Source organism: Mugil cephalus, chromosome 18 (genome assembly GCF_022458985.1).
Source record: "Mugil cephalus isolate CIBA_MC_2020 chromosome 18, CIBA_Mcephalus_1.1, whole genome shotgun sequence".
NCBI classification, from domain to species: Eukaryota; Metazoa; Chordata; class Actinopteri; order Mugiliformes; family Mugilidae; genus Mugil; species Mugil cephalus.
The window spans coordinates 13164934-13182050 of record NC_061787.1 but is presented as its reverse complement, the minus strand read 5'-3'; the positions used below and the strand labels follow the sequence as shown (position 1 = coordinate 13182050).

At 42.6% G+C, this 17117-nt stretch overlaps 1 protein-coding gene across 1 annotated transcript in view; it reads left to right on the top strand.

The window, feature by feature from the left end:
* The first annotated feature begins 407 nt into the window (after positions 1–407).
* Positions 408–17117, top strand: part of LOC124995598 (cadherin-12-like) — a 97326-nt gene continuing 80616 nt past the window's right edge. Inside the window, exon 1 of the mRNA XM_047568095.1 lies at positions 408–868. The gene's annotated coding sequence lies outside the window, so the exon portion shown is untranslated. The remainder of the gene's footprint in view (positions 869–17117) is intronic.

Sequence of the window (17117 nt, the reverse complement as noted above, 5' to 3'; positions counted from 1 at the left end):
TTGAATGTGCTCCAAAAGAAAAGACTCGTTAACTCACTTCTGGCCGCAAAGAAAGACAAGTTGTCTAATTTCAGTTGGACCTTAAAGGATCAACAGCCACATGAGCTCTTGACAAAAGAAGCATCTCCAAGCGTCTCTGATTAGAATGTCCCCAGTGACCACAGCACACACCACTGGCTCTGTGTGTGTTGCCTGGAGGGGGGGGGGGGGGTTGCTAGATGGCTCTAATCTGCTTGATGATGAAGATTCAGTGCTCAGGAGACCTAACGGGAGAGTGTGGGGGGGGGGGGCTTCAGGGCAGTGGTGGTGCTGGTGGTGAGGTGCTGCGCTACTGTCTTACGCCAGCGCAATCACGGCTGCCGCTCTCCACCAAGCCAGCAGCGCTCACAATCACATTCTCTCTCTCTCTCACACACACACACACACACACTTCCTCTCTCGCTGACTCCCCCCCACCCCACACACACAAGCTTCTTTCTCTCACTTCAGCGCTCCCTCCCTCGCTCCCCCTCAGTCAGTCGTCGCTCTGCAGCCGCGCGGACGCACTCCACTTTTGGTACAGCTCCTGTGTATTCTCTCCAGCTATTCCAAAGCCGCCGCCGCCGCCACCGCCGCCACCGCCGCAGCCTCGGCACCTCGTGCAGTGCATGCACTCCCAAGCATCTGCTTCGTTCCAGCGTGGGCTCAAAGTGTGCACGGAGTGCGGGATAATGAACGACGGGCACCAAAGAAGAAAGCAGGGTGAGAGAGGGAACTGAAAAAGGAGTAAGGTGGAGAGAGCTTGCGTAAAAGGTGGTGGAGGACAGTTTGATTCAGAGAAAATTTGGATTAAAGTGGCTACATCTTTGCCCTAAAGTTACCACTAAAGGTAAGTGCATCTCTCTATGTCTTCACATCTACCCCGACAGAAACTAAGCAGATTTCCAGCAACTCCTCAGTCACTTGGATTGTGTTTGTTTTCATAGGTTGTTGTCAGAGCTATCGGTATCATTTCCCTGGCAAACACGGTGAAAAGATATCTGTCTAGCAGCTGGTTAAGTGCGAGGATATGTGTATCGGCTGTGCCCTTGACAGCGCTGTAATGCTGTTTAAGTCAGACACTTCAGTGGTTACGTTCCTCGCTTATGCTTTCTGTGATGACTCGTGGGATGAAATTAGAATTCTGCTAAGAGTCAATTAGACACATGTCAGGGAACACTTCCCTTTGAATGTGCTGACCTCATTTGTAGTTTTTTTTTTCCTTCTTTTTCTTCTTTTTTATTTTTTTTTAGTTCATCTGCATTTGAAAGGCTATGCAGCCCTGTTGGAGAGTGTTCAGCGCCGATTATCACACCAGTGGTTTTGGCAAGTTGATCTAAGCTGTGCCACAAAACCACAAAAAAAATAATAATAATTCCTTGCATAATTCGTATGAAAAGGACTCGTTGGATATAAATTACTAGTTCATTCCACATGGAAATCATCCCATCAAGGGCAAGCCTTTGCATTTAATGTAACAGATGCATCACATCTGTTTACACAGTGCAGCGCTATCGAAAAAGTGTCTTCAGTCAAAGGGAAGAGCGCACAAGGTCTGATGACTCAATCACGGGCCTGAGATTGTTCCTTTTGTTTGCCCACAGTGTATATCTGCAACATCATTAGCGGCTAAGACCATTCTTCTGCCGTGGAAAGGGATTAGAGGGTTCAATCCGAGAGGATGTCAAAGAGGGTTGACGTGATCTGATATGCAGAGAAACACCGGCTCGCAGATGCAACTTTGCCCCGATTCCACAGCAGCAGATGCTTACTCAGATGAGCTAGAAAGGATGCACACGAGGGCTCGAAATGTGGGGACGTACCTTCAAGCGACATCATATCCACATCCATCTGCGGCGTACATATACATTTGACTGTTACATCAACGGTCCCGCTGTGGGATGTTAAGCACATCAAATTTGCATCTCTTGAAAGTGTGCGCTACCCGCAGCCAGATGGACAGAGAAAGTCTCTTTATTGGACTTTTTGAGGCAATGTGCCTCAATACGGCCGCAACGGGATTAATCCAGATCACTCGCTCCCCATTCTCTGTACGCATCACATATTATTCCGGTTTGACTAAAGGAATGCCTTGTGAATTCAAGCAGAGCGTTTCGAAGTCAATTCAATCTTCACGTACAGATTAGATTTAAATAAATAAATAAAAATAATAAGCTCTTGCCCTCCACTACTTTAAGCACATCTAATGTAACTCACTTTAGTGTCAGAGGCACTGAGTCTTCTTATCAGCATTCCGCCGAAAACACCTGCTTTGGAATAATCAAATTACGCTCCGAGGACTCCACTTCCAGAGGAAAAGAGGAGGTGGACCCTTTGAGTACACAGAGGCGACTGTGCAGCGAAAAAAAATGAGCATTCAGGGCATGCAGCCACCAACCACTCAGGTATTATAACTGCATTAGAGGGGATAAATGAAGAGACACGCAATATACTTGCACTATATTAAGCGATGACAGCGATACCAGCTGACTCGGTTGCGTATCGTGACCATAAATTCAACGATCTGGTGTCACAGCAAGGTGAAAGAAAACATTTCTCTGAACGCGGTTAACCTGGAGACTTTTTATAGGTTTGTGGAAGTCGTCCACGGAGTATTTTCAGCACTGCCCTTGACAGATGAAAGTTCTCTACCAAAAGAGGAAGCAGCATTCTATCACACTGAATAGCGTTACATCAGATTGCATTGTTTCACATGGTACCTTGCTGCCTTATTTACACAGACTTAAACGTTGATTGAGTATACTCGGCTTTTAACTCTTATTTTCGATTAACTGCGCCTTGCATGATCATGAAAGACCAGAAGAGATTCAAAATTACAGCACGTTGATTGTGACCTAAAACAAGGCATGCACGGGAGAATGTAAAGCCAACCTGTTCTTTAAGCCTTTAGCTGCACTGTGTCCATGTAAATTTAATGGCGAGACTGAGTGCTTTGCGGTAAATTACGGCGCGCATCCACTAAGCTGTCATCATGTCTTCAGATCAGCTCGCTCTGTTTGATTAGACCGGGCGGTTATTTATGGACGGCCGGCAACCTTTACCGTAAGCACAACTTCAGTGATCAGTCATACAGATATGCCACCTATCACAGCATTTTAAAGTGAGTGTCCATCAAGAGCCCTGGGCTAAAAATGAATCAATACTTGAGATTATTTGGAGTCTCCAGACTCTCTTTACCGTGGGCTCCTCAATCTCTGCCCACCAGTCAATGGACTAATTTTGACATCATTCCGCTCTAAATGAGGCCTGTCCGAGTGTGTGTGTGTGTGTGTGTGTGTGTGCATGTGTGCATGTGTGTCTGTCTCTAGCACCACAAGATGTAATAACCCAACTGTCAAGAAACCTGCCTGCACAGTTTAAACCATTTGAATGCAAACCAGACAATGGATTTGTTTGTTCCGTCTCTAGACTCAAGGCCATTCTCAGGCAAAAGGTATTGTACTTGTCTGAACGCGCTTTGTGTCAGGTGGCAGCTCCTCACATGGCGAGATACACTCGGCAAAGACCCCCGCAGACCTCAAAGACCGGGCTCTCCCTGGCTCTCACACAATCATCAGCAAGATTCCTAAACACCTCAAATTAAAGTCTTAGAGTGATGGATGACCCTCCGTTTCCAGGAGATATTGTGCAGGCTTTCGCACTGAATGATGGGCATCTCCTCTTCACTCCACTTAGCAATTATTTATATAGATTTGTCTGGGTTCATTTGTCAGATTTTGAGAGACGGCGTTTCTTCCTCTGCATGGTGGGAATACCCTGCAGAGGTAAAAACCGCACAGTTTCTGCAGCCCACTGACGCGGAGGCTTTTTTTTTCTGGAATGCAAACCAATATAATATACCTTCCCCGGTGGTACATTGTCTGAAGCAGCGGTGAAAATAGAAGTAGGAAGGAGGCTGTTACCGTACTACAACATTTTACATCGAGGGCACAATTGTTTCAGCTTATGAAAACACAAAACAGAGAGCGCAGTGTGGTCTTGTGTGGGAGATAAAAGGTGAAGCAGGTCCAGTGGGAGCCAACTGTGCGGAGTTTGGACATTGATTATTACTCATATCTGAGCACTGCTGCGTCTTATCTTGGAACGGCCACAGTTGGAGTCTGTCAAGGAAAATGACATTTGCTTTTAAACATCATTGACATTATTAAACTGGTTTTCATTCCAAAGCTAGGTCAGTTAATTAGTCTCTTCTTTAGTAATTATGAACTTTCTTATTTCCAACCCTGCACGGCAAAGTCTTAAAATATCCCAAAGAGACCCTCGGGCCTTTGCGTCTTTGAATATATTAGTGCCATCCCTTTGAGGAATACACTACAGACTCCAAGCCAACATTAGCCCAGAACAGTGGCGGTCATAAAAACGACTGGAGGCTATGCACAGGCACAAGTACAAGTGGATGATGAGGGGGGGCGTCTCTTCGCCACGATACTCACTCCACTATTTATAAAGTCGTTCTTTGTTGCATGTCCATATTTGGCGAGCACTGAATAACAGGATTTCATTGCTTGCCAGGTTCAGAAAGGCAGGCAATTAGCAGGTTATATATGTAATCACCATCCTTTGCATTCGGGATGAAATACTTTCGATCCGGCGCGCATTTAATCATCGGGATCCATCCAAACAATAAACAGTCTTCTCTGGCCGGACTCGACTCCATAACCTTAAACACAACCTCACCGGCCCCCAGTGGCAACTTCGGAAAGATTTTCTGTCACACAGGTGAATGACTATTAGTTTACTGACCCTAGAGGTAGAGGGAGATTGTAATGATTTCTAGAGAGGGTGCTGGGGGGGCTTTCATTTTAAGGGCAGAGCAGTAGTGTCGCAATCCTGCAGGAAAACACGGGAGGAAAACACACATGAAACACTCCATCTCTGCCATCCTTTAAGATTTATCAAAATGTTAGTAGGCTACGTTCGTTAGGGATGTGACATTCGCGAACGAACCGAATTTATTGAGCGGCTCTTTGAAACAAACAGTGGGAACTGAATCGCAGCTGCAAGCCATTCTTTTTCTGTTGATGTGTTTCACACGGAACTCTGTGGAGATTCTCAGTCATCCAGGTCATGGTATATCCAAAGATGGGACTTGTAGAATTCACACAAAAACTCCTCCTCCTGGCTTTAAGATGGTCCCGGTGATGGAGATGGTACATGGTGAGCATGGCAACGGACCATGGCTCAAATCCCGGTCAGTGCAAGGATGTTTACTGAACTTGTCACACAATAAATAAAGCATCCGTCTATTTAAAACCTATATTAGACATAGATAGACTCAGATATCTAACTGTGAGTGTGGAATATCTGACTTTGAATGATCCTGATCCAAATCTTCCCCGATCACAGCGCTTATTTAAAATAACTTAGCCTTAGGCCTCCATCTTAAAAATAAATTGATATCAAAATGAGCCACTCTTTTAAACAGCTATTTGCAAGGAATGGATCCACACGATACAGCTCCCTTCAAAGAGCCATGAATCCCATCTCTAATTTTCATCTGAGCATGTTGGCAGTAATGATAAGACAACCACCGAGGTACAGCACAATTTGCTGAGCCTGCAACTAGTTCTTATTGCAATATAAAATCAGTTTATCAATTAGTTAAATATGTGAGATACTCAATTTCTTACATGTCGTTGGTGTGATGTCTTCATAGTGTTTCGGCATCTTTCTATCAAAGTGTGATCATGGGGGCGGGGGGAGATTTTGAACCTCTTTAACGTTTAACGCAACACCATATGGTCACATCTTATTGCTGCTAAAAATACACCGAAGTCAGAAATATACTCGAGTCTGTGGTCTAACATAAAAAAAACATGATGCTTCCCTTTTTTTCCCCCCTATTTTCAAGAACCCTCTGCAATTAATTCTGTCCTCGAGTATATGCCACATAAAATTTTCCCTTTTTTCATCCACGTCAAAACTCATCTTCATTTCATTAAAGGAAGAATGTGCTGCTTAAATCTAACGCCTTAGATGCCTCAGACACCACGTTCTTGTGAAGTACCTCTCACAAAATACAACATTTCATATTTTGCTTAACACACTCAAGCAGGGGGCCTCCCTAGCATATACGGTAATCTAAATGCAGCCAGTGCAGCGTGGATGTTTCACTCTATTTCCCACCTCTTCACGGTATCTTACATCAAATTCAGGTACCGACAATGTCGAACAATGCTGAATACTGTATGAAGGTTTTTGAAAACTGACAGAACAAAGAGGGCACCCGCAAACCATTCTCCGCTCCAAATGATTAACAATATACCAGGTGTAATTCTAAGTCCGTGCGCATCGAGCGGCTTGTGTGCGTGCTCCAGCTGGAGCTGAAATATTTACCCACGGAAGTCGCTCCTGCTGGTATCTCCTCCTCTTATCGTTATCGCGACAAAGAGGAAAATTACATCATAACTTACTGAAGTAGAACAGAGGCTGAGCTAGCACGGCAGCAGGCGGCGGTTTGATACGGGAACTAACAGCAAAACTCACTTACACTTATCCGCAAAATATCAGCCGCCTCGTTTGTACTATTATCACGCCCGGAGCATATGCGGGGTTTATGCCAGTCATGTCGCCCACTGCTGCTGATATAATGGTGGTTCCGCTCTGTGACCACAGCTACAGAACATTACAGGCCTTTGATTGTAATTTATTGTGTCTTTTTTTGGGGGGGGGGGTTAATTTATTAAAAACAGATTTTTTATTAAATTATTATTAATATTTTGCAGCAACATTCTAAATTCAAAGAGATGCTGGCAATGTTGGAAACAAGAACTAATTATCATAAATTCATTTTCATTCAAAACTACTGTTGCTTTTTAAAATGCAATAGGATTGGGAAGAAAACATGTAAGTGAAGTTAACGCGAACCTGCCAGACAGACGGATCAGCCCAATCAAAACCACAAAAAAAAAAAACAGTCAGACTCTTTAGTGTGGTCGTAGTTGAGAGCGGAAGGACAAAGAAACACTTTCCTTAGTATTCATTCATGCTTATCTTCCTCCAAGTGCCTCTGTGGGAAATGTCATGGGGGAGAAAGGATGGGTACTGTCGCCTGTTTCTTACTTTCAAAGTTGTGCCAGTTTTAAAAATAAAATTACCCATTTACTCCTCCCCGCACACAAACCCAAATCACTTTATTAAAGGACATCTATTTTTTATTATTTTTTTTGGAGCATGCCACATTTATGACTTAACAGCTTACCATTTCAAATAGGTGGGGGCCCTTATGCCTTATATAAACCATGAACCTGGGGACTGATAAAGCGTTGCACTACTCCCATTAAATAGAATAAGAAATCATCCTGACAGACCCCAGATCTTGGCCTAGGTGAGCCTTTCTTATGAGCGAGACTTCCTCAAGGTCAGCCACGATCGCACTTTCTTCATCGCGTGCAGCAGCTGTGATGAATAGAGCGCAGCGTACGGGGGAAGAGGATGTGAGGGATGACAACCCGGGCGGTTAATGTATAGTGTTTACGTGTAAATAGAGGCCATAGAGAGCCGCGTGCCTCTTTGTGGGGAAGATTAAAACGACGGGACGTCCGTTAAAGCCAATCCATAGCGACCATCTGTCAAACGGGTCAAATCACAAAAGAAAGCGATCTCTGTTGAATGATTTCTCCACAGATATAACAGCCCATCGACGAGAGTAAAGGTTGATCAGTTAATGAATTAATCATATCCAATGATTAGAGGTGTCAACATTATTTAAGGTAAGCTAGAGCTCACTGGCAAGTCATATCATCAAGAAGTACGTTTTCAATCATTATTAAGACTTTGGTGAATGTACCTCTACATGAGAATCACAACATACACCTTTATACTTTTGTTTAGACATTTTCTCAACGTAACACATAAAATCTATGTGGGACCACTTTATCTGTTTACCTAATGGCACTAGTTAAGATTTATTTCTTTGAAAGTTAAAACTTTAAACTCACAAAGAGAAAAAGCTTACAACTTATAAATGCTGGAAAGCGCCATAGACTTGCTAGCCACCTGCCTCATGGGTCTTTGTTGAGTATCGACTCCCAGACCAGACTCACTGTCCAGTAATTCAAATACCAATGTCTCGTTGTTGTTATTGTTCTGAGGTCAGAAAGCTAGCAGATCTTTTTGGTTTGGACTGTAGTCCCTTTCTGTGCGTTTACAGAATTCTAACACTTCTTAAAATTGGGTTACACTGCCAGAGACTCCGTAATTGGGAGTGTTCGCAAATCAACATAATTACATAATGGAGGTCATCGATTATGTTGATGCACCTTTGCAGCCCCAGAGGAGACCAGTTGTTTAAGTGCGGCTTAGAATTCAACGCAGTGAAATGTGGAGAAAAATGTTACACTTTTCTTGTGTTTACATGGTGTGCATCCTGAGGATTTTGCAGATTTCTCTCAGCTGAATTTAAGTTGAGTTCCAACGTTGAAAAATCCAAGTTTTTAGAACGCTACAAGAGCACTACAAGACGGCAGCCTGACTATGGAGGAAAGGGATGCATCTCCAGTGTGCTTCAAAGAAAATAAGAAAAAGAGAACAGTATTTGAAAATGAGAGGATATGAACAGAGTGTGGATTCTGAAAATCAAATGCCGCAGACAGATGAAACTGTGGCAGCAGCATCAAACGGTCCCTCCTGCCTTGAACTGGTTGTTGTAACTTGTGCCAAGAACTGAACACAACCAAAAGAATGGACGGTGCAAAAGAAGAGTTCTCTGCTGCACAAATTTTAGTCGTAGTTTTGTTTGCCGGTCACAACCACGGCATTTAGTGACATGTGGAAGCTTGGGTTTTTTAAAGGATGATTAGTGATGGCACCTTTTAGTGCACGTTAGCCCAGGCAGGTGGTGGTTGCACGACTTCTGGATCCCTTATAACTATTAACTATTCCCATTTAAGGCTCAACACATTACACCATGTCTATTAGGTCCCACACAATCACTACATATTTTATTCATTTTTATTCTAATACACACTTTAATGGCTTAAGATTTTATCAATGAAAAGCAGATATGGAAACTTCAATTCAGCAGTTAGTGGAACAAAGAATGTCTTGGACCACTTTTGATATTATTCATGGTCCGTGACTGATTTCATGGTTTGTTAATGAAGTCAGAGAGGCTGCAGTCATGTCTGTGAATGGTCTAAGTGTGGTGTCACTCTATGGTTTGGCTGGTTTGTTTGGTATTAAGGCCTCAAACGAAATTGAAGCAATTTCTCATGAGCGACACGTATTATTACTAAACTTCCACTGTTCTACTTTTTGTCCTCAGACCAGATAAAAGCAAGATTTCAAACAAAGCCGTGCAGCCTTGCGGCTCGGTATCTGACAGCTGTGACCTCGCCTGCCGAGTGTTCCTGATGAGCGAGGGTCCGTTGACTTCATTGTGTAGAAGATAAACAACAATGTGCTCAATCACCCTTCTGCAAGAAAGGCCTCCTCCAGCTCAATTTCTGATCGTCTCCACAATCCAGTGGACTGACAGATCTATCATCTTTCTTATATAGAGCCATAAATCACTTGGGAAATGTTTTCAGTAAACATCTTAACTTCAAATTGGATAACTTTGGATACAATATCGTGCAGTGGAACCTCGGTGCTGCATTGTGCTATTAAATCATAAAAGGGTCCATGTTGTAACTTAATTGTTTGTATGTAGGGTTGAGAAATACGACCAGAAGATTGTAACTGTTTTAATGAATGAATTGTGATTGCACGACAAAACACGACTTAATAATGTTTCCTTTATTAAGAGTCATTATTAATCATGCGGGGAGTAGGTGTCTGAGGATATGACAAGCAAAGGAAAGCAACACTATTAAGGCTATACCAACATCAACACAGCTTAATTTAAAAGGACGTCTGTGGACTTATGTGATGTCTTTTACTGACATACAGGAAATAAATGCGTTAAGACTGCAGTATATTTGAAGTTTGACATTTCCATTGTCCTTAGGTACTGTTGCCTTCATTAAAGTGTATTTGACTGGCAGGTACGCACTTGTTTTCACGAAGAACAAACCGAAGTACGTTACTTCGAGGCTTCCATAGATTTTATTTGTCAGTTAGGATTTTATGATAATTGGGAGAAGTTTTAGTCGAGTACAATTAAATTCTTGTGAGAATCTGAGTCGGGTAACACGGCACTGGGATTTCATTATGAACCATGTTTCCAGCAATGGGAGGGGGAAAAAAATGCATCGGATCGGATCGTCCAACAAGTAATTTTAATGTCAACTTTGAGTGTTTTTGTTCTTGTGGACTTATGAGATGGTTGAATCAGTTGTTGTCCATGGCCTGTTCCAATTTAAGCATGCATCTGACCAATTCCTATCCAGTAGGGGTTGAATGACTTTAAAAGGCAAGTTGACCAGTTGCTGATGATGTTGATAAAGACATGGTACAAAGTAATGGTTTGCAGGCTTGCAGGGTTTTCTACAAGTTTATTCAAGCTTCAACATGACCTACTGTTGGCCAAAGACCACGACAACACCATAAACCCCTCTGTATGACACTTCAAAATATGCGGGTCTAACTCTGCAAACTTTTAGCGCTACCATGACTTCCATCCGTCGCGTGGTGCATTTACTGACATAAAGGACAAAAAACACTCGACAACTACAGCAACTATGTCTACTAAAAGAACACAACATAGTTGAACATAAACACATGAGCTGCCGATGTGTATAGCCCACTGCTATCGACAATGGTATTTAATAGTATTTCACAGCGTATTGTAAGATGGAATAGTATAGCTGGAATAAAAAAGTAAATGAGGTATTCCTCTGAAGCCCTTGCTGTGTGTAGCAGCTAAAGGTCTAATAACTTGGAAAATGAAATTCACCTACAAACAGTTGATGTGCAGCCTCTTTCTCTCCGTTACCGCAGGGCGTTCGGGGAAGTTAACTGACTGCTATCAAGAGGATTTGGACTGTTCTTTTGCTGGCGTCAGCGGATTCCTTTTCAGATGAGCGTGCATTGCATTAGTACTCTTGTCGTATTTCAGGACTGACTGACATATGCTGCATGTCATGGTAGTAGTTTGGGTCTTCATCTTCACTGAAGTATTTCCACACACACTTGATTAACTGCTGCTAGTTTGGGGAAATGATAGCGTCAATGTTGGCATGATTGGTGACTAGTCCCCCTTATTTTTAAAGGGCATTGGCACAGCAGTGAAACTGACTAATCGACTAGTCTGCGCAACCCGTACCAATCGTATTTTTGCGTACTTGTCATTTATAAATGTCCAAATTGAGCTCAACTTGACTTACACTTCCACCTCGTTGTCACTCTCCTGTTGATCACCTTATAAAGTCTGCCAAAATGATCTGGATTGCCCGGCAAATCTTTGCTGGGGCGTAATTAGTTCTGAGACAAAAAAAATGTTGCGGGGGTGGGAGCAGTTTTGGAGTGAACACAGTGACTCACATATTAAATGTGTTTAGCCAGAAGCCTTTGTATCTTAAAGGTCAAACACAGTTTTATAAATGCAGTACCTTCCCTATTCCTTCATTAGTCTTAAACTATGCATGTTTACATTCTAGTAGCGGTCTTCGACATTTCCTCGTTCCTTCCACAACTCCATAGATCAGCGGAGTTGATATTATCATGCTCTTGTGACTGCTAATGCATTCTGCCATGTGGCACATTTACTACGAATCCGTAATGCATTCGTAATACACACTCTGCAAGTGCACTGATATTTTGAGATGAGGCTAATAAGATAAGGTCACCATGGTTATGCTGCAGTGCTTGCATCGCCACAACAGTGTACATAACAAAATGTGGGATTTAAAGTTCCTTTTAATAATAGGGGGGAAAATAAACTAGTACAGGAGACAAATAAATCCTTACACGAAAAGAAATATAATTAAAATAAATTGCAGATGTTTTGTGGAGAGCAACGATCATGTGCATGGCACGACAGGGGTGCAAGAGATTAAAAAAAAAAAGACAAATAACTCCTACATGTGACTCATTCGAGAAACACACAGATGATCTGTTATCTTATCTGGAGAGCATGAATTAAATAATTAACAGTTGCTCAGGGGAAATCACGATTTGACGGCTGAAGCTGCTGGAAATGAAAAAAAAGAAAAGGGAAAAAACGGAGCAGCTCTGTGGCATCACATTAGACAGATGATGCCTCCCTGTAGCTTCGTATCGACCCTTAATCATTTTTGCCTTGTGTTGAAAAATCAATTTTAAGACTCGTTTTTGCACATGAGCAGCACATGGGTGTGTTACACCGCATACATTTACAAGAATTTTATGGATGCTATGTTTAGTCATTAATTACCTTCATCTACCTTATGCATGTTGGGGTTTTTTTTGGAGGATGGCGTAGCATAAAGCATGTTTAACATTTGAGCTCCTCTGTTACATCATCATCGCGCATGTTGAGATTGAGGTCAGAGTAATGCGATCAAAAGCAAAGGAGGACTGTACCCCGTTTCCTCGCCTGTGCACAGTGAGAGCAGGCGCTGACAAAGAAACAATGTATAAGATGGTTTAAAATTCATTGCAGCTCAAAGAATTATGGATGAACAGTTTGTATTGTCTGGGGAAAGATTTTCCCATTTTTAAGAAACTCACTTTAACCTGAACCAACCTGAACCAGCCCGAACATATGGCAAAAGCTTTTCAAAGTTTACTCGCCAACTGGGACTGAATAATGTAGGGGAGATGAAATGCGGTGTGTGAAGTTATTCATAAGCCTTTTACAGCCATTGTCAGCATTAGACTCCGTCTATTCAATATTTCAATACAGCTTGCAAAGAATAAAGTACAAATAGAAAGAGAGTGAGAGAGCTCCTCCCGATGGGACTTTTAGGGCCAGCACTGTTGCCACACAGACCAAAGATGATATTCTGTCTGAAGTAGCGAATAATCCTTTCTAAAAATTTAGCCCATGCAGAACGAGGGAGGTTTGCATTTTGCATTTCATTTAGGAGTTAATACATGCTTGTTGTTAAATACGAGACTTTCCACTGGAAAATTTTAACTTCTTAACAATGCAGCAGACACACTGATCCGTCCCTCTATTTTCATCTACAACAAAGTACACAAGTTATACACCAAGTGTCTCTCTTTCTACCAACGTTTTTCTAGTTCCTTATGAGGGATCCGGCGGTGTTCCCAGCCAATATGAGATATGTAATCCCTCTAGCAATTTCTGGGTCAACCCCCTGATCTTGGGCCGGCCGATCTGACCTCCCCGCGAATGCCTGAGCTTTTCAACCTCTCCGAGGCTCAGCCGAGCCACTCTACGGAAATAAACAAATTGTAACAGTTTCTGCAACACCATTCTTCCAGTCACCACCCGAAGTTCATGACCCCGGGTGAGGGCTGAAATGTGGATGGACTGATAAATCGAAATCTTTCCCTTACAGCTCAGTTCCTCCTTGGCCACAACAGTCCGCTACTGTGCTCGCATTACTGCTGACGCACCAGTCCGCCTGTCCATCTGTCGCTCCAATTTACCATCTCTTCGTGAAATACGCCATACCCAAACTGTGCGCAGATGCAGTGGCAAATACAGCTTTCAAAACTGAGAAAGCCAAAGAGAAACAGACAGACTAAACTGTAAAACATTCAGCTCCTGTACTCTTTGCTTTTGCACGGGACAAATCAGCTCCATTTTCTTCCCATCAGTGCGAATCAAGAACAGTCAATGCAGCATCCTCAGATCTCATTCACCACGGTTGTGTATGCCATGCCATTATGCACCATTGACCCAGTGAGACAGAGCCATTACAGAAAAGACTAATTCTTAATCTAGGATATTGCTTTCTCATTATTCTCTCTCCCTCTGGCCTCTTACGTGATAACTGTTTGATTAAGGCAGTTATGTCACTTGAGAGGCTGAACGAGCCCACCTTTTAATATTACCTGGCTGACTGATTATGCCAGCGCTGCTTGAGGCTAATAATGTTGAACTGTGATGCTCGATTTAGAATGCTGATGGGCCCTCCGTGACAGAATTCGGGGTAGCCCCTTGAATTCTCAAATATTAATCAATAAACAATGCAGATTAATTTCCCGAACTTTACAACCTGGATACGACCCAGTCATATATTTGTTTTAATTCCAGGGTAGGCCACATAAAGTAGGTAGCAATTTACTTTCATCAGCAGCTAAAACTAAAATGGGGAAATAAAGGCTGTCGCACCTTCAAGAATGCTTTGATTAAACACTCTATGAACACTGCTCTTGTCACTTTAATTAAGTGCCGAAAAACACTTGTGCTTCACAAGCTTTCTGAATGTCTTGAGGTCAGACCACTCTGCTTTAATAGTGAGCGTCCATTAGATTATCTGTGATTTGAGATGGGGGGGCTTGACAGTCTGCAGATGCGTCCTCAGGAAGGGGGAGAGGCACGGCAGTCAAACCATGCTCTGAAATGGAAGACTCTCAAAGGACCAGATTATCAGACAGTGAATCAAGACGCATGACGCATTGTGTTATTTTGCTTATAAATCTGTTTTCAGTTTAAAGCAAGCACCTGCCTATTGAGCCGTGCCGTGAATATATACATATATATTTATATATAAAAATACTTCTTCTTTTAATTGAAAAGAGCATCACCCCTGTCTGTCCTAACGCTCTCTGTCAGCTTTGTGCCACACATTGTTTTCGGTAATCAGAGCCAGGCGACAGCAGGCGAGGGAAGTGGCAAATAAATGGGATCACAATAGTTTCGCGAAGATAATCCCGCGGAACAGCCACCTCAAAGTCAGCGACTCTCGACGTGGCTCCTCTCCTGTTCGCACAAAAGGCAGCACGGGTTAAAGTGGAGCGTTTTTTTTTTTTGCCGCCGCTTATCTGAGAGGAACATCAGCCAGCAGCGCAGAGTGCAAAGCTGCGAACATCAATAGCTTGCAGTGCAAATTGCTAAAGGGGAGGAAGATGAGATTCCATGAGGCGTATCGTTTATATCACATATGGCGGTCACTAAGGGCCGCCCAAGGCAAAATCCTAAACACTTTTTTTTTCTTTTGCTTGCTTTCCTTTGATCGTCATTAATTAATTAGTAAATGATTGCACTGAATTTCCAGTGTGTGCAATGGGCATAATGGCCCATTAGTCTGAGACAACGTGTCTGGACAGTTGGAAAGTAAGTGCAAAGCTTTAAGGAAATGTTTACTGCCTCATGAGCCTGTCGCTTTACATTAACACAGAGCATTCGCTCTCAAATTCTCACGCACACACATGCACTGTACACGAATGCGTGCACCGATTGGTGCGAGCGTTAGGCTAGCATGTAAACACGCGGCGAACACAGACAACCATTTGCATAAGCAATGTGATGGGCATAACTATACATGAGTGAGTTCCAACCCTAATGCTTTCTGAGCTTATCTTTGCCCTGATAATGAGTCTAAGCTTAATGTGATTCTGTGTGTCTAATAGCCCATAACACCATGAAAAATATATTTGCTTTTGTCTCTCTTTTTTTTTTTAATATATTTTGCGGCACAGTTGAGCAGAAAATGCACGAAAGTGCAAGAGAGATGAATTAAAAACCAAGGTTACAGCAAGTTTAGAGGAGGAGCTGAGGTTGACTGAAGGCCACGGCACGGTAACCCGGTGTAACATGGATTCACTCCCACTCTCCCTCCGCCTCCTCTCCCTCTTTGACAGAGACTGGAGACTGGAGAGTTCAACTGCATCATTTTGGGTTCACTGACTTGGCAAAATCTAGCGTTTAATGAAATTAGGTGCAGAGTGCTTCGTCTGGAGGTTTCATTTCAAGGACATGAAGAACTCCGATAAAGGAGAAATCGGCTGTGCTGTACTCCTGATATGATATTCGCGAACATGCTTCCGCCTCGTGCTCTTGGATTTATTTTTTCCATTTTGAAAATAAAATCAGTGTCCGTCGAAGGGGTTTACTGCAACCAAGTAAGCCGTAACACATATCAGTATGTTGGACGCTAACTGAATAGAAACCAGCTTTGTGTCTTTCGCGTCAGAGTAACATGCCACTAAATATGTTAAACTATCCCTTTTAATTTTGCGCTCGTGAGCAATTTGGTAAAAGCTCATGAACGTTACAAACAAACTGATCTGAATCAATGTCGTGAAGATGTGTGATATGTACGAATCCGGCACAGGAACGTGTTGCCCTTGATATCAGCTAACAAAGACAAGATCCGGCACAGTGACGTGTTGCCCTTGGTATCAGCCAACAAAGACAACAAAAGCAGTGAAAACTTAATCACAACTAATTACAACTTGGGAGGTAAACCCAACAAAAGAAAACAAAAAACAAAACATACAAACAAAAAAGAACATTACAGACAGAATAATTAGACTTATGCCAAGTTTTGAGTTGACTCATTTTAGATAAACAAATTAGTTAGGTTAAGGGTTCATTCTGATGCTTTACGCTGAAGGAAATATTGATCTCCAGACGGAAGGGGCATTTGTTTAACTGTCCACAGTGCATCCTCCTCTCAGACACTAATGCATATCAACACGTGAAGAGTGGAAAATGCATCCATTTCACATGATTAAAGGAAGTCTAGCAGACCTGCCTACTTCTGTCAGACACCGGCCCATTACTGTCTTTATTAAGGCCAAAGGATGTCATCCACCGCGGATTCACTGGGATGTTTACCCTGGCTGCAACTACATAAAATCATTCAGCCGAACCTTCACGCTATATGTCACAGCGGCCTATAAGGGTGTTTTATTTTTATTTTTTGTTAACTTGTCATTAGGGCTCATAATGTATGCCCGTGCTCTGCCGACCGAGGAAGAAGACGCAGTGTGGATCCCTTGCCATTTATTTCCTTGCACAGTGGGGTTTTATTCTTAGTTTGAGGCATTGCTTGGTGTAATTAGTGTGAAGTAGGACAAGCAATAGCTGGTTTAGTGCGAAACTCAACTTGAAGCACTGTATAGGCTGAACACTACTATACATCCACTAACCTCCAACAGTGGGTCATGACCATAGGTCCACAGTGACTATTCAAATAGAAAATACATCGTCAATCTGATTAGAAAGTGTTTTATTCCTATTAAAACTGAATTGATTGGTGTTTATGTATCAGTTTATTTTCTTGCTAAACAGAGTT